Here is a 25,684-nt window from a genome sequence, read left to right on the forward strand (position 1 = left end):
AGTTTCGTTTTAAGCATTTTCGCACGACACGTCTTCAAAGGTATATATAATTAGTTGTGGGGAAACGTCATGCAATTTGTCCAATTCGTACAGATGATGCGTGTTTCTTGCCACCAGAACAGGTGTTGTAATTAACCATGTTTTTTGAGGCGCAGTGAATGACGCATATTATATACTTGATGATAATTAATGGAGTCGTATTGTGTCTTACAGTGGTTCATTTCCACACCATACGCAAGCACCTCTATATAACGCAAACACGTGTCTCTTATAGATGGTGATGTAGCTATTCTGTGTTGTTTGACTGAAGGTCATATTAACAGAACTAACATTCGCATTGAAGTTACATTTGTTTTCTTACTAACTAACTTCTCCAGACGTATGAAGCCACCCAATTATCGTTACACAAGACTGATTGACATTCCCGATCGTGAATGGCGTTATAGCGAGGCTTTGTGTTATGACAGTAACTTCACGGTACACGTAATGGTGTGTGAAAATGCAACACTAACGTCACTAAAGATGACAAAACACATATTCGTGAAAATTACACTCGCACTCTGACAGACAGACATGCATACATACACACCGACACATACATTCATGCATATACATGCATACCTACATACATACACACAGATACATTTATGCATACATACATGCACACATACATACATACATACATTTATGCACACATACATACATACATACATACATACATACATACATACATACATACATCGATGAATTAATAGATTTTAATGTCTACAATGTATTCATAATTCATGAAACTAAATTGACACATGTATTTCGCAAATACTGACTTTGGGCGATCAAAAATCTGCTGTTTTATCAATTAAAATTAAAATATGATCGATAAATGTAATGATTATAATGGTTACATGTAGTAAAACTGGAAGAAAATTAAAGAGCCATGATTATGCCTTAGAGGCTCAGTAGTGACACATTTTAACCTTACAGTGTCAAAATCCTGGAGCTAATTTCTGTATTTTCAAGTTCCTCCCAACCTCGCAAGACATTGTTTCAGGCCCACTGGGCCGACATGGGATGGGATTATCTGTCGCGCGACTGGGTCACAATGAACTCACGTGACCTAACTTGACGTCTGGTTGCTGATATCGTCTGCTCGTTGCACGAGACAAAAACTCAAACAGAGGCAACTCAAAGTCTCGCCATATGACCTATAATTTTTTTCTCAAGTTCTAAACCGATCACTGTGTACGATGGTCTGTTAATTAGGCATTCCTCCCAAGTCATGACATTCGGGTCACTTGTTTGACTTTGCAAAACGGGCAAGTCGGTGGTTCGACTGTCTTGTAGATCACAAACCGTCGCCTACACTCTTCTGGCGTATGTCGTGCCAGGGGACCAGGAAATACGGGAGCCACTGACAGGAAAATTAATCAACCAGAATCCAAACTCAGAGACGTCTAATTTCCATATTTAATGAGTATAAATGAAACACGGCATGTATTTTATCCACGTTTCGATTAAGTGCCAGCCAGTGTGTGTCAGCGGTATATATACACAGCATCCGGGCTCTTACAGATAGTGTATATTCTGCATAACGTACAGCCGCAGGTTGGAAGGTTGAAGGGCATCTCGCTCTATCACCAACGGTTATGTAGTTTCAAACTCGTCTGTGAAATCATTACGATGGCAACGGGCTGGATTGAGCTCCAGTGAAGCAGACGACACAGACTGCACTCCAGACTGAAGCTGTTGTCCCAGGCGCGGCTTTGACAGATGATAGAGGTAGGTCACTCAGTTTTGTAACTGAAAAGTTGGTTTGTGAATATTGTTTAGATGTGCACGATTAACCCTAAAAACAGACGTACACACAACTAATCTTACTCTCGTAAGTTTTCTATTAGTTCTGTATACGAGGCTGTGTGTCAAATGCCTTCGTATATTACATTATGTCGGAGTGTGGCTTGACAATTTCCTCGTTATACCGCGAGTACTATGTACATTGTAATTCATACATTTATTGATGACGTCACATCAGAAAATGCGAGTGTAATTTGATAAAGCATATGATGAATTATTAATGCACTGTCTTGAAATGGTTCCCACCGCCAACTTAACATTAAGTTAAAGTTTCAATTTTTTATTAGTATCTTTAAAAAGCACCTGCTACTTAGCAACAACTGATCCACATACATTTTACATGAGAATTGAGGCAGGTATTTGTTCTGCTATCACTATAGAAGCTGTTCTTAGGAGATAGTACTTTAGTTTTAATGTATATTTGAAGAAAATGTGCTGCCAACTGAAACTATTATTTCACCGATTATGTACTGGCGTAAACTCAGGCACTCAATAATCACTAACTTTAGTTAAAAGTGTGTTTGTAGAGTATGTTGTTCTTTCTATCCAACCCTTCATCCATCCATCTTCAGTGCATGCATCTACATTTGAAATAGAGGGGATATATGATAATTATGAATGCCACTATTTCACACAAAATTTACATATTGCTATGATTGATCTATATACACCGGGTGACCTCAGAATGATTTCATTGTGTGGGTATGCACGTTCACTCATTATTGATCCCGTTTTCTGGTCACGTTGATTATTACCCTTTACTCAGATCCCACTGGCAATTCTTTGTATGGGATAATGATACATGACCTATGAAAGAGATAACACTAACGAGAAGTGTGTAACTAATATAGAATCGAACCACGTATTAAGCTGTAGCTATTACACTGCAGCGATTTATTGGCGAACAATACTATCACAACTTTCAGCTGATTACATGTATATCATGAAACGTTTGAGAAGTATCACCTTGCACATATATATATACGTTATAATAGTAACAAACAAACCCGTTTTAATTGTGAAGGTACCCGAGGGGGACCAGACATTCATGATCACCTGAGGAAATCTACGCATGCTACATGTAAGGCTCTAGCACTGCATAGAAGGATTGGTAGTGTGCAAAATAATGTGGTGCAGGGACTGTGAGACAGATTATATTTTATCCGTGCTGATGTACTGGACGTTCTACATGTCCTTCTTCTTGATGTTTTCTATTTGTTTTCCAATAAAAGCTGTATCCGATTCTCCTCAGCATGTATAGAATTTATCGCATAGGTCAAGGTCACGTGACCTGGGTTATATCCTACTTGGTGAGGTACAGTTTTTCATTTTATAATTGTGTTCATATTTCACGAGATAAAGCTCTGATAACTGCCTCCTTGCATCACATGTTGGCAGAGTAAAGTTCCCAATATTAAGAAACAAAGATACTAATACTGCTGAAAGTGTAGATTGACAAACACTGACGCCAGGAGAGCTGTTCGTCAAAATGAAAAAAATATGAGATAAAGACCAAGTATATAAGACATTGTATCACCAATGCTCTGAAATCGGGGTCATCAAATGACGACATCAAACAACATATAGGATACTATGCTTATAACGAACGATGGATACAACGAACTTTTCCCAGAGCCCTTTCTCTATGTTTTAGTCGTAATGCCAAGAGCAAACTAAGATTAAAACGAACTAATATTTGACGTGGAGTTCATTGTACCTATAGTTTATTGTTTTGGAAGACATAGTCAGCCTGTTACGTCGGTGTGGCATTGTCAAGGAATATGGATATTTAATGTAATGCTGATCACGGAACACCGAGTTACTATTACACAACAAATAAGCGATGACACTGCAGGGTGAGGCCATATATCCCGACAAGGACGATTCATTGACATACAGGTTTGTAACGGTTGTCACTGTTGTGGTACTGCACGTTCACTTTTTGCGATAAGTTATCTTCAGTGTTTGACAGTGAGTCACAAACGCATGCTTACCGTACGGACCATCCTCAACATCTCAAGGGTATAGGTTCCGATAAGTCTCCTCTATATCGAGGATGCGTACAGACGTGCAGTACTTTCAGCGGATATTTCTTGTAATTATCGAAAAGGGTTATTTCGCAGTGGTTTTGATACAATAGAATCACAGCTAACTTGAAACCTATTAGCGGAATCACGTCGTCTCGTCATAGGTCTGCACATAATAACAATACGTTATCTTGAAGTTTGGCGCCATTCAGTCACTGAAAAACGTATGAATGGTGCATACTATCGAAACTGTTGAATTAGTGAAAAAGGATACTTCAATCAGTATTCAACGTCATGTCATTTCATGGTATTTTTGTATGATATTCGGGTGGACTGTATTAATTACTTTAGTCCTTTGTGTGAATACAATCATTAAATTTCAATAAAGGTGGTGATCCATCAAGATCCGGGGTAGAACAGGCCTTCAGCAACCCATGCTTGCCATAAAAGGCGACTAACGATATCGGGTGGTCAGGCTAGCTGACTTGGTTGACACATGTCACCGGGTCCCAACTGTGCAGATCGATGATCATACTGTTGCTCACTGGATTGTCTGGTCCAGACATGAATGTTTTCAGACCGCCGCCATAGAGCCTGGAATATTACTTAGTGCGGCGTAAATCTAAACTCACTCAATCACTAACTAGATAAAGGTGATATTTTGAAGACCCTGTGCATATTCCTATCTTACATGATGATTAAGTGTTATGTAAGGGATGCTGGCATTTCTTAAATTCATAGAACGGTGAGAGTAGCCTAGTGGTTAGAGCGCCCGTTCCGGGTTCGAATCCTCACAGTGGCACAAAGTGTGAAGCCCATTTCTGGTGTCCCTCGCCGTGACTCAAAACATACCTGTTATCAATATATTATTAGGAACTCATGGGCGTGTACATGTTGCTGTAGAAATGTTATAGACTCGCTTAATCTGTCATTATTGCGCCTTGAGCATATCTGCTAACGTGGAAAAGGCGCATGAAGAAATCTGCAATATATGTGATATTGCTGGAACATTGCTAAAAGCGCCGTAAAACCATCCCACTCACTCTTTAATTTTATAAGCGGTGGTAGCCTAGTGGATAAAACGTTCGCTTGTGTTACCTAAGGCTCGAGTTCGATTCCACAGATGACTACACAGATGTCACATGCAGGTGTTGCTGATGTATTGCTTAAAGCGGCGTAAAACTAAACTCACTCATATATCAGCGCGCTTGCACGAGGTGAGTCAGTGTTGAAAACTAGGCTAAGTGTTCTATTATCGTAATTTTTTTTTGTACGATACCCTTGCAATGACATTGTATTGTTAAGTATTGCGTATGTCTAAGTTGGGCCAAGGTAAGATTTCTGAAAGTTTACAGGATTCAGAATGAAATCTGATACTTACATACAGCTGATTAAACCCAACCCAGATGCCGATAATGGAGTCAGTATACATGTATTCAACAGTTTCTACAACTGAAAAAGAAAGCAATATATACTAGTCCCCAAGGATCGGTTTTACTCAAATCACATATTTTACGATAACTATAGAAAGTGAATGAGTGAGTGAGTTAGTTTTAGGCCTGTTTTAGCAATATTCCAGCAATGTCACGGCGTTTGCGACCAGAAATGGTCTTCACACACTGTAACTATGGGGAGAATGTGGGGTCTTTAGAGTAATGAATAAACGAACGAACGCTTTAACAACCAGGAACCTATGTTCCTTCAATACGCACGGTCATCCTTATAAATACATAGGCGGATCCAGGAATTTTCAAGTGTGTGTGTGTGTGTGTGTGTGTGTGTGTGTGTGTGTGTGTGTGTGTGTTCCACAACCCCCTATACACATGCGTGTACACACTCCCCACCCACAAATGTCCAGTGTATAGACATGTGTATAGACATGTGTATGTTCATTGTACAAGCATATGTCATTCAAGCGGAAACGTTTTGCTGAACTTGCATATTCAGTCCAATAATATGCAGCAATGTCCCAGTTTGCCATATTAACCATTTACCCGAATTATTTTTATGTGTCATTTATGTATATTATCAAAATGAAGCCAATTGACGTTAATCATACGCACGACTGAAACAGATTACAATACACCCAGCAGAGGTAGCACCGCACTAACTACAATTCCCTGTGTCGATGTGTTTAACAAGGACTATTTGCACGTCAGTCTCGGATATCGCCATTCTATTAATATACAGGTCATGTAAGTTCAGTACATTAAGCAGCCATGCACCATATAGAAATTCAATCTGCCATGTAATACAAGGTAATTCAATGACACTATTACATGATGTCCAACAAAGATGGCAACAAAAGCCACTCAGCTGGTTTCATTGACAAACCCCGGCATGGCTTGACGTGACAGGAAACGGTATCACTCTCGTGTTCAGTGGAATGAAACGTTTCAGCTGAGTGGACGTGTTTGTTAGCAAATAGAGCACTTGGTTAAATAGCTTGGCTGCTTTATGTCGGGATGACATGGTTTAGTTATCACCAGGGCATATGCATTTGCTACATCATCCCCTCTAACGCACGCGCGCGCGCACGCACACATCTAGCGATATCTCGGCTCTGGACACCAGAAATGGGCTTCACACAGTGTGCCGACACACCCGAGAGAATGCATGTTGTAAACGCCACGATAATGACCCCCTACCTCATCCCAAGTGTACTGATACCAAAAGGACCATCTCAGTGAGGAAGAGATGAGCCTGCTTTCAAAGTAGCCAATCATATAGGTACACAAGTCTATTAACAGTGGTCATAATAAACCGCTTACATGGATGCATTGCTTTACATCGATATGATCACGGTGTGAGAGCAACAGTAACGATATCTGTTAATCAAAAGTGTCCATTACAATTTATGATCGACAGGTTCCTTGACTTGCAGACACGAACCTACATTAAGTTACAGTGATTCAACAGGTGCTCGAAAAACTTTCGTGCTCGTCCTGTCCAACAGTTCACAAGGGACGGTGTGGTTGCCCAGTGGCTAAAGCGTTCGCTCGTCACACCTAAGACACGGGTTCAATTCCCCATACGGGTACAGTGTATGAAATATATTCCTGGTGTCCCCCGCCGTGGTATTATTGGAGTATTGTTAAAAATGGCGTAAAACCCTACTCACTCACTGCATCGGTGATGGCGCTGTGGGCTAGCTACGGCGCCAGACTGGTAATCCAGTGAGCTTGGAGGGGTCGTGATCTATGGTCGGATTCAAAAACCTTAGAGTCAGCTTTGAGTGCAGGCTATGTCGGTGTTGCCAAAAGCCCTAGTGTGCATTACACAACCCTGTACACTTACGTGTTGGTAGATGATCAGATGGGGTAGCGTGAATATGTGCAAACATCTAGTTGCGGGTTCAACTGTGTGCATTAAACTTTACAAAGTACTGTGACTGTGTCCCAGTCAACCCAGCTGTGAATGGGTACCTAGTAAGGATGGGAAAGCAACATTAACTCAGTGCGTCTGGTAGGCAGCAAGACTTGTGTGATCCCCAGGAGTTGTGATTGAAACTACGATGTGCCGCTGTGATGGACAGGCAATGATCGAGGGATATCGGCTCTATGCAAATGTTAGTACAATAATCTTATACGTGTACGTAAAGACAATAACAGAAAGAAGCTTTCACAGACTCCAGTTATCGTATGTTGTGGATGATGACGTTCTCTGAACTCATGTAAGGAGTTACATGGCCATCATTCATAACAGTGGCGAACGTTTGAACATTTGTATCAAATACAACACCAAGAGAGTAAAATATCTTGTCCAAAATATGTGGTTATCGTTTTGCAGCTGCTAGGTCCTTGACAATATGATGTAAGTACACCCAACGCTTATACAGTTTTGTATTGGTAGGATACACTGTGTGTTGAAACGGTGGGGGGTTTTGGCCATGTCGGAGTCCAGGGATTCTGTCACATGTTTCTATTGATCAGAAACTTGCACCCAAAGCCACTGCTCTAGACTGGGCCAGTGGTGATCAATTGTTGGCCAGTATATGGGAGTCCAGGTCTATTTGCACTCACAATCAGTCGATTAACCAATATCTTTATGAGACCATTAGAAGTTATGTTTTATCTGTGAAGAATACAACCCTTGGCATTTGGGAACATTTACAACTGGATTTAGGTCCTATCCAAATGAGAGTATAAAAGTTCGATTGAACATATAAGTGCAATTAACTGAACTTGCAAAGTTTGAATGACTAATTGATATAATCGTCCAGTGAGATAGTTTGTATCGGGTGGATGAGGTTGGGCTGGCGGATAGAGGAATAGCAGTGCGGTCGACGAATATGTATTCAGGTTCTGCTGTCCAACAAAACTGTTTTCGAATTGAAACCTAGATACATTTTTTAGTAACAACTTGCAGTTACGTATTTTTTTCGCAGCAGTCTGAGGCGTAACGACTTGAATGGCAGAGCCTCCATTACTCAACTGCAATATCAAATGTTTGATTCCTAATCAACGTTAACCATAACGACCAAGGACGTTACTCAAACAAAGACACGGACGAGTGGGCTGCAAACTCACACGTATGCCACATGCACGCACCTGTTGAACATTGTATATGCTCAATAACGTTCTGTGATAATACAGATACCTCATACTTATAGAGGACGACCAGGTGGGACACTGCAAGTCAGGTGTGCTGATAATTCGGTATTAATAAGTTTGTCTGACTTAGGGATTAGGTAACAGATTTACAACTGCTGTAACAAGACGACAGCGGAATGTCTATCAGAAACACTCTTGTTGCTTCGATACTTTGTTATTTGTGGGTGTGGGTCCGATGCATTGTAAATATGTCGTCGTGTGTGTCATGACACAGTGTCATTTGTTCTACTTCATACCACTTTCAGTTACTTCATGGCTACGTCATAACTCGTACTCGACAGCGAAGACATTAACTGCGCTGTTTAATATGGGGCAGACGGTTCAGTGATCATTGTCTATCATTTAGGATCATTGCTACATCACGCCTACAACGATTGGGCCGTCTATTCGGATGATTGGGTTTGCGACGGATTATTTGTCATTTCCCATGAGATGCGTATACCAACAAACGGTAACCCTTGAAAGCTGCACAGAACACATTCTTCTTACACAGACATCTCTGAAACTGGATAGGTTCCGCTAAAAGCTGGCCTCCGACGAAATGGGTACGGCTAATGTGCAATTCAAGCCCCGTAATAAACCGACAAGGCACTGAAACTCGCTTTACGCTCTCGTAGAAAATCTTCATTTCCTGGTGTTAGACTCCTCCAACATCCTAACAGTGAGGTGCATCAAATAAACAAAAACATTGACTGTAACCTGCTTAAACGAATAATACTCGCACTGGGCTCAATTCCAACACCCAACAGAACGTTCAGATCATTGTGTACTAAAATGAGGATTTCATTATTAAAACGGATTCGGGTTCAATACAACGTTACAGAGTTCAACTACTGACATGCTCGAGTTTGTGTAGGGGGCACTGACGCTTAAACACATCCTTTGATGGGCCAAAGTGCACTTTAGTGAAACCACGGGTTGTCTATTGATCTGTGAGTGTCAGGATTGCTCAGTTTGTAAAGGGAAACAAAATGTCACATTTCCTTTTGAGTGAGTTCCTAGCTCCAGTTCGGAACTGCTTCATGGTTAAATAGGGCCAGTGTCCAATCAGCTACCGTCTAGGTGAAAACTGGTTATTACTGATAAAAATGTTTCTAATCTCAGTTGGATCCCCTGATGTGAAAGGATAACTATTACGTTAGCCCACTTATACAAAAACTGACCCTTCTTAATATTAATTTAATATAACATCGTTTCCGATAAGATGTTCATAAATTAAGTTAGTGAAAAATAAGAACAACTATATTCCACCTTTGAGCAACAAAGATCATCATCTCAGCCCGGTGCCCCTGCCACGTGTGTTTTGACTGGAATATTGCAACACGGCGTAAAACTATTCATTGTTGTTGATGACTCGAGAAGTTTTTAATAGAATAGTTTATTAGGTGAATAGAATGGTTGAATTGGTCTGGCTTCGCGGTAATACAGTCACCATTCTGCATCTTGGTCAAATGAAGTGATAATTCAGACTGAGGGGAGTTCTGGTGTCATTAACCGGTTTCCTTCACCCCGCCAGAGGAAGTCTTGTTATGGACAGGACGTATTTAAATCCACGTATCCCACCACTGTCTGGAATTACTTGCGGAGGTTCCATAGACGCTGTTATTGCCAAATATGGTTAGCGAGTAGCATAGTAACTACTTGATTGAAGAAAGATGCTGATATTGTGTTTTCTGAGCATTAGCTAAAGCATCATCAATGATTCGGAAAACAAAGAGTTGTTTTATGTGTATGGGTATTAGAAAACTGGCATCATCACTGAGCCGCAATGTAGGAACATTGAGGATTTGTGAGGTGGAATATTTAAAACCGGACCCTGGTCAATCACGATTTCTCTCAATACCGAACCAACCGTACTGACCCGAAACTGCTGTCGAGAGTTGTTGAAGGTATTTAACACACCACAAATTCCCCTCTGCAGTATTTATAGAAAACTGTTGGAATCCATAATGTCTTCAAAACATAAAATTTTACATTTTTCAGAATTGATTTCATCGGTGCTGATGATCACTCCTGTAAGATTTACAACTGGTTCGTCCTTTTTCCCTATGTGTTTTAGACATGCAGAACAAGGGTATCACTGTCAGCTCCTTTAAGCCGTATTTGCCTCCTGTCGATTATTACGGGCAGAAGGCGTAATTCCCAGTAGACTTGCTTGTACAAGTGTGTAATATAACTAGTTCTGACAGGAACATGACAGTCTGTAGCAATCGAAAACTTTAAGGCAGATTGTAGTCACTTTTACTTAACTGTTAAATGTTTGCTTAAATGGTTTTTGTTTGTAAGTGTGAGATAGAATGTTGACGACTGTTCGTCGCAACGTTGCAGGATCATTTTACAAAGGTATATTTTACTGTTTTTCACCTCACTTCAAACTGGTTCTTACGTGAATCGCCACTGTTGGGAGTCAGTGGTAGCTTCGTACTCTACCAGTCTATCTAAACGTTTCAAAGGCGCCATGCGTCTGATAACATTTAATAAATCAGTACTTTTTGTTTTCAAATGTGTAAGAGTGGTGCGAGTGAATGTCATGTCCAAATCAGCGACAGTTTTGCTATTCGATCTTTTATTCTGCATTGTGCAGTGTTTCCAGGATAACACTTGATCTTCCGTTTCTATGTATTTGTTACGGGTGTCTTTTAGGCATAATTTAGTATCCTCGTTATTTCAGAGTGATTCATTCTACAAAGCATGTTAGTGGCATATATTACTTACGATTGTGATATTGACGTTGCAGCTGTATGTAATTACGTTAGTCTTGATCAGATTTTTATCTCAGAAACACATGTTGGACAGATATTCACGCGCATTAGATTTTTTTGTATTTCTGCTTGTGAAAAAGTATCACGTATATTTGTATCTTGCCCCGGTTTGACGTACGAGACCTTGGGACACGATGCTTTGACACCATGTTGGCAGTGATGGACTAGGCCTGCAGTAATCAGTCACAATACGGACACTGTTTGTCAAAACAGTTACATCTGCGAGCGACTGAGAACATAACTTGAAAATTATCTGGTTTTCTACCCTCCTCCTGACAGCAAATGCTACTAACTGAACGTCCTGGAACAAACATGTTGAGGAACATACATAGTTTAGATCAAAAGAAATATAAGAAGGAAAAGACAAATATCAACTCCGAAGCAACCAAGACAATGTTAAATGGCGGGTACATGGACCTCCACACAGCAAAATGTGGACATAGACACAACTAACCTTTAGTCTCGGAGTGTTATAATGTTGATAGAAACAAACAATTCCTTAACGTGAAAAGGAACCCCAGTAAGAAGGGAAATTCGGGAGTTTAGGAAATCTAGACTTGCTTCAATTAGTACTTTAGCACTGGCTATGCAGAAGGGAAATATGCTGAAGGTTCAGGGACTATGAGACAGATTAACACACTGGCATATACCTGTCTGCTTAATAACCTGTGTGTATCAGTCAAGGATAGCCATAGTTGTTCCCTGGATTGCTACAACAATCCAAATATACTGTGAATAAAATGTTAACAGACACCCAGTACATTTCGCAAATATACAGGTTGGCACACAGGAAATCTTTCCCAAAAAAACCGAGCTATCATAATTTTCTTTAGTACTTTTAGTTTAAAAACAAAACCGTAATGGAAATTATCTTTTACTTTCAACAAGATGCATCCGCTTTTGGAAAACATGTTTTTTGTTTTCCTCAAAAGGGTTACCTTCTTTTGAAAAGTGGAAATCAGTAATGACTGTTACATGGTCACATGATTGTCACTTTTAACAAGTGAAACCTATATTTAATAGTGTTGTATAAGCACAACAGGAACGGTTTTGATTTTAAAAGCAGTGTCATCGTATCTGTAACAACATTTCCTTTAATTGTAAGTAAAAATGAGTATGGCATCCCTAAAAAGTTACCAGATGAACTTTCTCTAGATATGGATTGGTCTTCTCAATTAGTTCAGCCTAGCATTTCCACAGCTTCACATCTTAGTTTTGAAATAGGCTGGCGCTTAACTTTTTATTCTCGGTATATATAGGTCATGTTATCATCAGTACAGCAAGTTGATTACTAAGGCTGCATAAAAAATTAAATGTTTCTCGGGCACATTTTTTTCTCAAAAGTGACGAGGACAGTAGGACTATATTTTTAATTGTGATGCAAAAAGAGTGACGAGGGCGGAACACGTTTTTATTTTAGCAGTTTAGCACGTGTTAATGACTTGTAGATTCAGTTTCTTGCAAACTCTCTTTCCTAGAGTAGATGATTGGGACGCGGCAAATTTAATTTTTATAAATGGCATAACAAAATTGTTAAGCGCACCGATAAAAGTGACGCGCCGATGCCCGAGAAACATTTCACTTTTTTATTTAACCTAATGACTCGTAGAAATTTTGGAAGACACCAGAAGATTATGACTTTAGATCAAGAAAGACATTTACGATTTTACGAAGATCTTACTACAGATTATGATAGCCATTTACGAAAACCATTTTTCTATGTCGGGCCATGTATGGAAGTAATTATCTGAAAGTCCTTTTAAACCCCCAAACAACAGGAACATTAGAAAATGTAACACGTCTAATTATATGGTTTACATGCTCTGAAATTTCTTGGGATATTTTATCGATCTTTGTCTGTTATCTTCTAAGAGATTACTATCTCTTGTTACACAAGCCATATCTCAGATCAACGACTTCATTTCAGACCGTGTTAATATGTGGGGGTATTACCGACCGCCACATCGCTTAAGACCATGTGCAATTTTAAACAACAATCAGTTAACTATTTGAACTATTTTAGTTCAGAGGAGGGAGAATGGGTTGTGATTGAGGTTTGGGCTTGGTGAGTTAACTTCGAATTAAACCGGAGGTTAAAAAACGGACTGCTCCTATATACAGGGATTTGGAAAGGCAGGGGACATGAGCCATTTGCACATTAGAATGAAAAATAGCCCCTTAGAATTTGAAGGTTTACTATTAATTCAAGGGCAGTGCCCCATTCTAAATTCAGAAAATGGCAAATAATCCTGAAAATGGCCCATTGTCAAAGATCTCTTTCGCAATCCATGTACATAATGTACAGTATCCTTATACAATGCGAGATGGTATCCTTTTAAAATACGGCATGGTATCTCATTGGGCTAACACAATGAATATAGATATGTGTATTACGTACATGTGCATTATGAACAATAACTTGACGCATGGTGATAAAAGTGTTCGATCTACACGCAGAGGCCCGTGAAGCGCATTTCCAGAGTTCTTCTACAAAGATATTTCGTGAAAAGCAACATAAAATTATTCACGTTCTCGCTCATTCATGCAGATGCTCGTCCTCCACATTAACAGACCCGTAAATATCCGGATTTGAGTTGCCCTTCTGTAAGCCATGCTTGTCGTAACAGTCGACTAACGGGATCGGGTACTCAGGCTCGCTGATCTGGTTGACACATACCATTGCGTCCCAGTTGCTTAGACCGATGCTGTTGTTCACTGGATTATCTCGACCGATTACATACACACCGCAGACATGTAGCTGGAATAATGCTGAGTACGGTGTTAAACAACAAACCAACCAACCACGGTGATGAAGTGACTTAATTCTTCTGCTAAGCACACCATTTTGAGAATGAAGTTTTCCACTTCCTAGACCTGTGAAAAAACACGACCTTTCACGTCATCTTATCATTAAAAACAGAACTGCAGAAACATAATTAAATAAAAACAGTTTTAAAACAAATGGCAAACAAAACTCTTTAACATCCGGTCTCACGGTCATTAATATTCATAAAATATCAAATTTTCAAAAGAAGCTGTGAAAATCTGTTTGAAGACCAGGTTCTTGTTAACAGAACAGTGTTGCTAAATGTCAAAGTGAAAGGGTAGCGTGCACTTCCTTGATTAATGTTGATCACAAGGGCGCATCATTTGAAGCCTGCACAAGAGCTTTAAATTAATCATGTGATAAAGATACTTCTTTGACATAGCGAGTGTAGCAGCTTGCTCGTTCAGGCGTAAGTTGGTTGGTCTATATTCCATGCCGGTTTGCCTTGGTATTCATAGTGCGAGGAATTTCTTCGGCTTTGTCTTAGCAAGTATTACTTCTAGGACAGACGCAAGGGCGCGATTTATTCAAAGGCAAGCGTCAAACTTTAATGGAAAGACCAGGACGGTTCCTAGTTGCGCACAGCCCCCAATTTGGAAGTTGAATACTGAGTATGATATATTCAAAATTCGAATCGCTATATCAGACTTACGTCGGCAAAAATCTAGTCAGTTCCGTCTGAAGGATGCTCGTTTTAACTAGAGACTGGCGGCAGACAACTGCCAATATATTTGTGGCCCTATGTAGCATGAATTCATTCGATATGTGTAACGTCATGACAAATACCTTTAGTTTGCATGCGTAGTTAAATGTATGAACTTCATTGCCTCATTGTTTAATGGAAAATTCCTAAACACTATTATGCATCGCAAATACAGACTCCGTGATTGTATCGTCAACATTTCCCAACCAGGTCCGCATGATCACATTTGCGATGAGATGCTAGCAACAAATGTATTATAGTGATTGGTGTTCGACAAGGGTGATATATTTTCTCAACGTTATTAATAGTAGAGGTAAAAGTTACGGCAACATTGCAGCAATCAGATTGCATCTCGAAACAACACAGCGTGAAACAGCAGCTCCGGGGCAGTGAGAGAGCGCCGGAACAAGGAGTGGTGATGAAGAGAGACTGTAAACACTGCGTCAGGTTTTCACAGCTGCGTCAGTAAAAGAACTCTTTTGTTTGTTCAACATTTAAATCCACTACAGTGTGAAAACAGCGCATTTAGAAAAGACAGGTTACGTGCTGGTCCAACATAACTTGTTAACAGTAGGCTTATGTCAGCTTTTGCTATGGTTTTGTCAGTCTTTCAGGTAGATTGTTCAATCAAACTTATAAAAAAGTTTAAACCCTGAATAAATAAGAACTGAAAAGACAGAGATTTGAATGTTACGTCAGTAAAATAGGAGTGCTTGGTACAGCTGCGAACTAAAATGTTAAGATCTGGGTTGTATAATCCATGCCCTAGTTTGGAAATATATTTGACAATCCTTCGTTTCCTAGTTTTTTAACCAGTTACTCTTAGTGACACAAATTGTGTCAGTAAATATGACACGTAGAAACAGTTTTACTTTTCATTAGAAATCTCTAAGTATTAAAACCAGTGCCCTTTGTTCTGTTTCGACTGTATCATGAGCATATGTGTTTATGGATCACTATCACATATTGACGATACACGGTGTTTGTTAAAAGGTTTCAGTGTAGGTCGTATCAATCCCTCACGTACAGACGCTAGTGAATCGTTCTCATGAAAAACCGAAACATGTGTACAACTGAGTGTACACGTGAGGTATGGATAATGGTACAGCCTTTTCTGAATGTATACAATGGTACAGCCTCTTCTGAATGTATACAAATTTGATTGTAGAGAGTGTGAAATAATCATTGCTAATTTACATAATATACCGATTTAATAATTAATCTTCTTACAGTATACCATCATTTCAAGTAGGTTGAAGAATGCAGGAGAAGTTTTCATCCGGAAGAAGACAGTAAAATGCCAGAACCAAAACCAGAACCAGAAATCTGATTGTCTTAAAGTTGACGGAAGTTGTAAGTAGAAATGTGTCATAAAGGCACGCCAATTCGAAAACGTTTTTGAATTAGAGTCGACACAAAGGAAGGCATTAGTTAGTTAAGCACCTTTGTTTGTCTGTGGGCTTTTGCGTTCATTTAAGTCGTTGCCATAGCTCGTCTGAATAGGGTCTTCAGCTGCGTGAGCATCTGAACAATTTGGCGGACGGACAAATATTGATGAGCATCATGTATGTCTAGCGTGTCGCACTCGGAATTGGAGCTTTCGGTTAAATGGGTTTGGGGGTAATGTCTGTACGTTTGACAGAACAATCAGCAATATTCCAGCTGTAAATAATGGAGTCTGGGCCAGACAGTCCGGTGATCAACGTCATGTACCTCGATTTACGCAAATGGTATTCGATGACGTGTGTTAACCAAACAAGCGAGCGTCACGATCCTGTTAGTTGCCTCTTCCGTCAAGCACTGGATGATGAAGACCAGTTCAATCCCGGATCTTCACTTGTCTCAGCGTTATCAACAAAAATTTCCATATCACAGTAGAAATACAGTCTACAGAAGCAGACTTAAGCCCAACACTGAAAGTTTAATGACTACACTTTCCTGTCTCACACTGGTGTGATGGGTGGTCTTACGACTTTGTCCTGCCTACAAATGCATCATGCCAAGACTGTTGTAATGATTGCGACTTCTTTTCTCAAACGATTCCTAACCAAGATTCCAGCATTTCTCCATTTTGGTAACAAATGAGTTAGTTGTTGATAACAAGCTATTTCAATGTGTTTTCAAGATACGAGAGAATTTATATGTTAGTTTGTTAACTTAAAACGGCGAGCTGTTACTTAGACGCACATCTTTGCGTGATTGCAAGTCGTGTCCAGCATTTACATACCTATTTTTTATACCAAAATGTGAACTTGTGATCACGTATCTTGAAAAAGCTAAAATCGTTAATGTGAACGAGGAATGTAGTCAAGCACACTGTAGACCGACAGCGGAGAACAAAGGGCGCATCGCCAACGTAGATGTTCGCATTTACTTTCTTGTTGGCTATAAAATAAGTGGAACAAAAACATACTGGGATCGATTTTTTAACGCTGACGCAAGCGTAGTGTTTTTTATCAGTAGTCTGTTGAGATAGGAGTTCAGCCTTCCGTTTCTCACCAGGACAATGTGTATATAGCTTGAAGCTTTCAGTTTGTCCATTATTAACACTGACAAATATACCCGCCCTTACATGACGCTCTGGCGAAGGTCATTATGTTCGGTAGCGGGAACAGATCTCAATCAAGTGCCCTTGGGTGTGTCGGAATTATGATATTGATCCTTGATCAGAGATTGACCATGCCATTGTGATTTTCTTTCTGTGAATATTTTAATAAATGGAAGCATTCGTTTTCTTACAGCTTTCCGTACTTACTGAATGTCATGTCAATGTCAGTGTCTCACTGTCTGATGTGTTTTGTACACTGCACAGATAGCGTTACTTTGATATAACTAGTTAATAGAACAGAAGCATACTGACGATCGCTTGGTTTGTGTGGCAGCAAGGTAGTACCATGCCCCATGTCCTGACGCGTCAGCTTAGTGTTGGCCTAACTCCAACTAACATTTAGATACTTTCTCTCTCGCGCGCACACACACACACACACACACACACACACACACACACACACACACACAAAGAGAGAGAGAGGGGTTTGTGTCTCGCATCCTACTAGCCCAGTTGCGCGTGTGCGTGAGTGGGTGTGCGTGTCTTATCAGCAGTGGTTGATTCTGGGTGTTGAAGTTACGTCACGGGGACCGTCTATATATACAACAAAGTAAGGAATGATGCTGAGCCTAAATTGACTACAATGTGCTCCACTGCCTAATAGTAACCGCTTTGAATTAATTCGGTTCACAAATGCTTCTATTACGGTGCCAGTGCACCTGTGTAGCACATGTCTATTCACTGCTTTTTATGCATTTTACCTCACTGATTTATCTGCTAATTAAGCAAAATGACAGATTTTATCTTTCCCTCCCAGACATGCAGCGTTGATGTTTATGAAATGATAGCGTGCGACGCTGAGTTCGTAAACAAATTGTCCTCAGTTTCAACATATGAAGTGTCAAGTCCGACTGAGCCTCTTTTTGATTTATTCCGTGCTGCTTCGCATTGCCGACGTTGTTTCTTTGTGATATTTTCGTCTGTTTACTGTCTATTTGCACCCACGTTCTGTGACCCGTGGAGATTCGGGTTAGCATTGATCTACAGTAACCCGTGCAAGTCGTAAGAGGTGACTAGTCGGGTGGTCAGGCTTCTTTCATATGCCAGCGCATCCCAGTTGCATAGGTCGATGCTTATGATGTTGAGTGCTGGATATCTGGTCCAAACTCGATTGTCTACAGACCGCTTCTACTTAGCTGGAATATTGCTGACTGCGGCGTTTAACAATAGACACATGCACTGTATGTGATGAGGTAATATTGCCACCATCCACGGCGTATTCTTCCTCAGAGTGATTTACACGTTTCTAGAACATGAGCAATATATTGCATCAGTTGTATTACTTCAGATGCAAATGTTATTGAATAATAGGTTACATCACAGTAAAGCTTCGATTTCCCACAGATCGAATGCGTCGTGGATTGTTTAATCAATATTTACATGAAAATAAATCAGAATGAAAGTCGTTCCAAAACACGAAACTACAATTTGTGTTCCGTTTGATAGTTTAACAAGTAGGATTTCTACTTTGTTGGGATGTTTCGTATGATGCAGAGAATCGTCCGCAGTGCCTGCGTTAAGTATTGCCCAATGCCGTGCCTCCTCAGCAAATGGTGGTCATTTGCTTCGCCTCAGAGATTTATTGTCTCCAGAATTGATCCGAAAAACTTTATCCACAGAGTTATGTAGTTAAAGTTTATTTCTTCTGTGTAGTCGTGCAGGTCTCATTCATGTTATCGATTAATTCACAAAGTCGTGTAAGAAATCGATACAATCGTTTCATGAAGGTATCGATCAGACCCGTTGCTGTTTTTAAGGCAATATATTCTTTCCTTTATTTGTTTCTGTGTCAGGCGGTAAAGCTACTCAAACATGAACCGATTCCACTTACTGCTGACCTGACCTTATGTATCACAGTTGGACTTGGGGCACGTGACCCCGGCTGATATGTCCCTGTGGCGCCACGATCACCTTCTGCAATTCTTCATCAGTCATCCGGCGTGAATTTCTAAACTTTCTGTTTCCAGGGCCTTGTCTTGATTGCATTTAGAGTATTCGAATCCATTCAGTTGAAACTGAATGTCACTTGGTTGTACCATATCTGATTCTGCTATGGTGCACACCACAATAAGCCTTGAGATTTGTGATTTGGTGTTGCAGTCAGACGCCTTTCTTTTCAATGTTGTCGAACCAAGTGGTCAGCGTCTGATAATTTCCTCGCAATAACTTACTAATGCTATTATTCGCACGTTTTAACTTTTTAAACACGTTGTAACTTTTTAAACACGTTTTAAGATATACTGCTGGGATTGCTGTTGATTCTGCCAACCAGTGGTTCATCGGGTCCAGACTCGAACTTTGAACTGACACACGTAGTCTGTATATAGGTTATCTGCCACATCAAACGGAGTGAAAGCGTCCTGACTGTGTCAACTGCGCATGCGTAGTTACTTCGTTGCTTCCTATGACGCGTGTATGTGTACGAAGTGCAGTTTGGTGAATAGATTGTTAAACGAAGTAATTTCCTTCCAGCATTCAAGTATACCAGTGGGTATTTGATGTTCCTATTCAAATAGAGATTTTTTCTGGGACGGTAGGAAATGAAGAGAGATTATACAGAATAAAAAGTTTCAAGTTAGCTGTCTGTATCGTGAGGTCACGAAACTCCGAGGCTGTAAATGACTGCATTGAGTTACCTGTAAACAATACTAGTATTTTGCAGTGTACCTATGTATGAGACGACGTAGACTTTTCACGTTTTAAATATTCATCACTTTATTTAATGTGTAACTGCTGGAAATTTAAATGTATAACATGCATATTCGATTGCTGTATTACAAATTCAAGCTGTTAACGTCTGTTGATGGTTACTGTGCATGTTTTGACAAAGCTCACTCTCTCACTACGATCCTAATTACGTCAATGATGGGAACTGACATGTCTTCTAAGTACATGTTCGTATGTAAGTGCTTGAGCTTTCCATATATATTTTTCAGACAGAACTGAGTGGTATAAATTGACAACCAAAGACACTGTCCCATTTAAAAAATGAAACTGCAAAAACTTTAAAACACCAGACCGAACAAAAATCAATGCAAACACACATCGCAATACTTTGTGCAAAAACAACCCCAAACAATACGCTTCCACGACACGGTCGTTTTGTAGAAAATGCGGAAAAAAGATAAAAAAGCCCAAAGACCTACCACTTGGGCTGCCGAACATACATGTGCTATCAGGGTATGTGAATGATATGGACGGCATGTTAGACACTCGCACTGAAAGAAACCTACCACAGATATGCCACAACACATATTGGAACAACGGGAGCAGACCCATGGTCTGATGTGGATTGGGCGCATGCCATAGTGTTAGAACTGTTGGTTGCCACAAACTTGCTGTAATTAACCTAAAGCAACGTTACATACATATCGAGCAGACAGCAGGCACACAAATAACAGGCAGACCAACTGTAAAAACGCCAAAAGAAGATCTGCACTTCCGGACTCTCAAATCGATGGCGACGAATTCCTTGGGGTACATTGTTAGTCGAAAGACACTGACCAGGCGATCAAGGAGTTGGGGCTTTCAGGCCTCAAAATGTACAGTTATTGGCACCACCGTCGTCAGAAATTGAGATGACAGTAAGTCGTTGACAGCGACGTGACTGACAGAGAGGTTGATGTCTATTCAGAACTGATTGAATTCTATGTTGTTTTCTGCCAATGGGGAGAGTGAATGGCGAGATATTGCCTTCAGAAGTCAACACTGTAATGTGGAGGGATGTCATGAGAAAAAAAAATGCTTTGAAATAATTCGTAGGTAGGGGGAAATTTGACAGCTCACGTGATAGCTTACATGACTGTCATTATGACCTCCCATTTCACGGATGATCTTGGTCAGAATGACGATGCGAGTCTCAATACAGTCAGAACTGAACAGAACGTTCTTGCAAATGCAAACGCCAAATGCCAACGAGTTAGTGTGGTATGTACGTTCCCCAGTAATGTTCACTTTAAAAAACATCTTCATAACACAACAGCCACATTGTTCAGCTGCAGGACAAGGATTGATCCAGGTTCCCTAGAAGAAGAATGTCGAATTATTCCACGGACCTGGGCCCCGTTTCACAAAACGCTCGTAAGCCTGATACTAGCATGGCAGATGCCCGGAGTAGCAACATCAGGCTCACACCGCAAGGAACATGTGGCATATGGCACTGGGCCCCGTTTACAAAACTCTCGTAAGCCTGAGATCTCGTGACTTTTCTCGTAGCATTTTACCTGGCATACTGTAACATAGGTGCAAATGCTACGAGAAAAGTTACAAGATCTCAGGCTTACGAGAGTTTTGTAAACGGGGCCCAGTGCCATATGCCACATGTTCCTTGCGGTGTGAGCCTGATGTTGCTTCTCCGGGCATCTGCCGTGCTAGTATCAGTTGCTAGGACTTTATTGGTGTGAGTTTGATCTTTTTAATCCATTTTATATCTATCTTTTATGATTTTAATTAAACTAGAGCAGCCCATGACATAGGTGGATTCAGGGATGGGTGGGTTGGGGCTTTGGTGCGTCTCTACACAGGTCATCCTCGATATCTCCAGGGTATATGTTCCGATAAGTCTCCACTATAGCCTGGACGCATCTACGGCGGGTTGGTTGGTTGGTTTTACAGTTTTAGGGCGACTGGGGCCAGTAAAAAGCCTATTTGCGCCCAACACATTGACTTCATTTAAATAATAACCGTATGCAACTGTATTCATTTGTAATTTGAAAGGGAACCGTTTAATTAAAATAAAAGAGACGGTAACAGTATCAATATTACTTTAGATAGAAAAATAAGCATATCTAATAACCTCTGCTTAGTGTTACGGATTAAAAACCTTAAGTAACCTCTCAACGGCGTGGCCGGAATATTTTATTACCTCCCTTCGTTGGTTCCGCATTCTCACAGTAGCCAGTCAACTAAGCCGCCGTCACAACTGAAATTGCCAGTGTCAACAAAGATGGCGGTCGCAGCTGCGAGGGTTTGTTCGCAGTGCGACTCAGGTTTTGGGGAAATCATACAGACACATTGATAGATCTGAAAATATAAACAAAACATATGCAAGAACTCCTTCTGCCAGTTTCAGAGACCATCTGCATGGTTCGTTTTGCCAAGTTTAATCGGTTAGATAATTTAAAACGCGAAAGTGAGTAGTGATTGGTTCGCTCAACTTCGCAGCGTATACACCTGATTGGATGAAAAGCCAACCAAGGGAGGTAATGAATTCATGGGGCTGAGTCGTAGATGCATCCAGGGTATAGTGGAGACTTATCGGAACGTATACCCTGGAGATATCGAGGATGTATACAGGGGTGCGCACCCACTCTTGGTCCTGAACTTCATTTATCGACCTTTGAAACTCTCGTGAAAATGAAGTGTGCGCCCCCACTTACTCAAGAGTGTACATCGCCTTTCTCAAAGACCTGTATATGCCCCTGAAGAACAACAACAACACTGATTTGTGTACTGGTGGTTTTACGGCGGGCAGTAGAGAGAAAGGTAAACACGATTCCTGGTACGTTGTTCAGAATTACTGTTGCTATATGATTGTAGTTTGATTTTCCCAGTCTAAATATTCCAGGTCATCGGACGAAAAACCAGTTGTGAACATTATGCAGGGTCTCGGGGTAAATGGATTCAATAATCTCCGCCACCTCGATTAACCTACAATCTCAGCATCTGCAGTCATTAAATATAGTGAACAAGAGGTCACGTTATTCAAACACGACCTTCATGCACTATTGTTGTGAGATTGGTTCTTCGCCCGTACTGTAAGAGGGATTTTGGCAGCCTGTCCCGGGTGACTGCCATGTTGCTTCATACACTGTCAACCTGTCGACTTCAAGGTTGTCTGTTTCCGGATATTGTCACATTACCTCATACAGAGTTATATATCTCTCAAGGAATGAATTCCTGGTGGATATTGTGCTTCTACATACAGAGTTAGTGTATAGCCTTCATGGGAATGTGAGATCGCGTGCAAAGATAAACCACTGTGCAAGATATCTCCTTGGATGAAGATTCAGTGGCTGGCATCAAGAACTATCGCACAGCTTTAATTAGATGGCAGTGTTGGGGAGGAAGGGGTTCCGTTTCTATCGATGCTGTTGATAGTGTATGTATGTCAGTACAGTGTGTGAATGTGAAGACTGGATGGATGATTGCATTGGGTTAGGCCTCGGTTACCCAACACGTACAGATAAACACATCGCTTCACTAATTGCATATTGGGTTGCTGATAATGGCATTGAAACGTTTCCTTGCTGTATATGGTTTCTTTAATATAGAAACAGTAGACGATAATGTCAGTCGAAAGGTCACAGAGCGTTGTTGTAATTGAGAGAAAACGTACATACTTAACTAGGTGTGTTGAGACACAATGGGGTTGGAGGAGTGTTGTATAGTAAGCAGCAGTTAGCAGTAGTCAGGCCTTGTCCAGACAGACAAGAGGAGCCAGTCAGGTCTCGCATTGTAACCCGTCAGTTCCTCTGTGGTCGACTCTGAAACGGGCATGGAGATCTCGGGGTCATTTCTAAACAGTCAATGTCAATATGTCGCTGAGGTATTTTTGTGTGCCAGTAAATATGTTTTAGTTTAACGCCATTTTGAACCGCATTCCTGCTGTATGTGTCGATGTTTGATGTGGGGCAGTAGTACCTCAGAGTTCTGCAGGTCGGGAGTGTTTGTCACTTTGATGTTTACAAACCAAGGGTCATTATCGTGGTGAATCTGAGATACCAAACTATAAGCAAGTCATTGTCACTATACCACCAACTCCTACATCCTCTGGTTTTTTCCAAGTCGCCATACCACCACCTCCTACATCCTCCGGTCTTATCCAGGTCGCTATACCACCACTTCGTACATCCTATGGTCTTTATCCAAGTCGCCATACCACCACCTCCTACGTCCTCTGGTCTTATCCAAGTCGCTATACCACCACCTCCTACATCCTCTGGTCTTATCCAAGTCGCTATACCACCACCTCCTACATCCTCTGGTCTTATCCAGGTCGCTATACCACCACATCCTACATCATCTGGTCTTTATCCAAGTCGCTATACCACCACATCCCACATCCTCTGGTCTCTATCCAAGTCGCTATACGACCACCTCCTACATCCTCTGGTCTGATCGAAGTCGCTATACCACCACCTCCTACATCTGAAACGAGAAGGCGACGATGCTCGCTATGTTTTGAGTGAATAACTATGACTTTCTGTTGTAAGGAGCAACGTTTCACCTAACTGTGAAAGAAGAATAACGATCCATCCACTGGGAAGGGTGTCGTTATAATATCTCTGTGAATTCTGAGACGTGATCCTCTAGAAGGGTCAGGTAAAGGATTGTGATTGGAGACGCTGTGAAATCTACGATTGCGTGTTCAAATCCCATTTCACCCTATTTATGTTTATCGGTTTGTCAGTAGCGTCCCCGTGCACCACATTTTGATACCTGCATCTCATAAAGGCTATTAAAGCCATAAAACACAACTTATTTACATTTCCTTTAATACACAAGTCAACCGATGTCATATTTTGAACATACGTGCGTGGATAAAACCCTTATTTATCCCACTGGTTCTTTTAGATGCCCCACTTAGCCACAAAATCAATAATGCATACAGGCAAAACATTCGTTCCTTGTTACACATTGCAGTATATACATATTTATTTTACATTGCTCATTTTGTTGACACACGTTGAAAAGACACTGGTTTATTTTCCGTTTTCCGATAGACGGTAAGCTTCCTGTTTATTCTGTAGCTGTCGAGTAATTAGTATCTGTTTTTCAGCTGCATCATATCGATTTTCCTCTATTGTTATTAATTTGAATTCCATTACATTGGACTGCCGCTGACAACCTGTGCGTTTCCTGGCTATCATCCGTCCCCGAGTCAGTATTGTCGAAATGAATTGCACTGCTTATCAAAGCGCATTATCAAGTCGTTGTTCATGCCACGGTGGCTGTTTTGTTGAACATGTTAAGGTGTTGCATTGTTATACGAGCACCTGTATGATGTCTATTGAGCAGGATCGTTTAAGCAGCATGTGTGAATAAAATCATGCTAACAGATTAAACCCGTTTCGGTGCATAGGGCCCCTAATAATTTGCTGTGTAGTGCCTTGCTTTAAATGTGAAGAATAAATTCAGCTACCCTAGATGGTGTCTAAAGGCGCTTTTGGCGATTATAGGAACTATGATACCAAAACTATGATTCATATTCATCAGTTATGGCGTTAAACACTTTTGTGAAACCCTCAGTCTGTAAGGTGTTGACAAGCCAAGGGTCAACGTGGCGAAACTC

At 40.7% G+C, this 25,684-nt stretch overlaps 1 protein-coding gene across 2 annotated transcripts in view; it reads left to right on the forward strand.

Moving 5' to 3' along the window:
- Window positions 1-1,137: 1,137 nt before the first annotated feature.
- Window positions 1,138-25,684, forward strand: part of LOC137277709 (uncharacterized) — a 55,871-nt gene continuing 31,324 nt past the window's right edge. The window contains exon 1 of one of the 2 annotated variants that reach the window (XM_067809598.1): window positions 1,138-1,776. The gene's annotated coding sequence lies outside the window, so the exon portion shown is untranslated. The remainder of the gene's footprint in view (window positions 1,777-25,684) is intronic. The other variant, XM_067809595.1, reaches the window with a different exon arrangement.

This window comes from Haliotis asinina, chromosome 3, assembly GCF_037392515.1.
Source record: "Haliotis asinina isolate JCU_RB_2024 chromosome 3, JCU_Hal_asi_v2, whole genome shotgun sequence".
NCBI classification, from domain to species: domain Eukaryota; kingdom Metazoa; phylum Mollusca; class Gastropoda; order Lepetellida; family Haliotidae; genus Haliotis; species Haliotis asinina.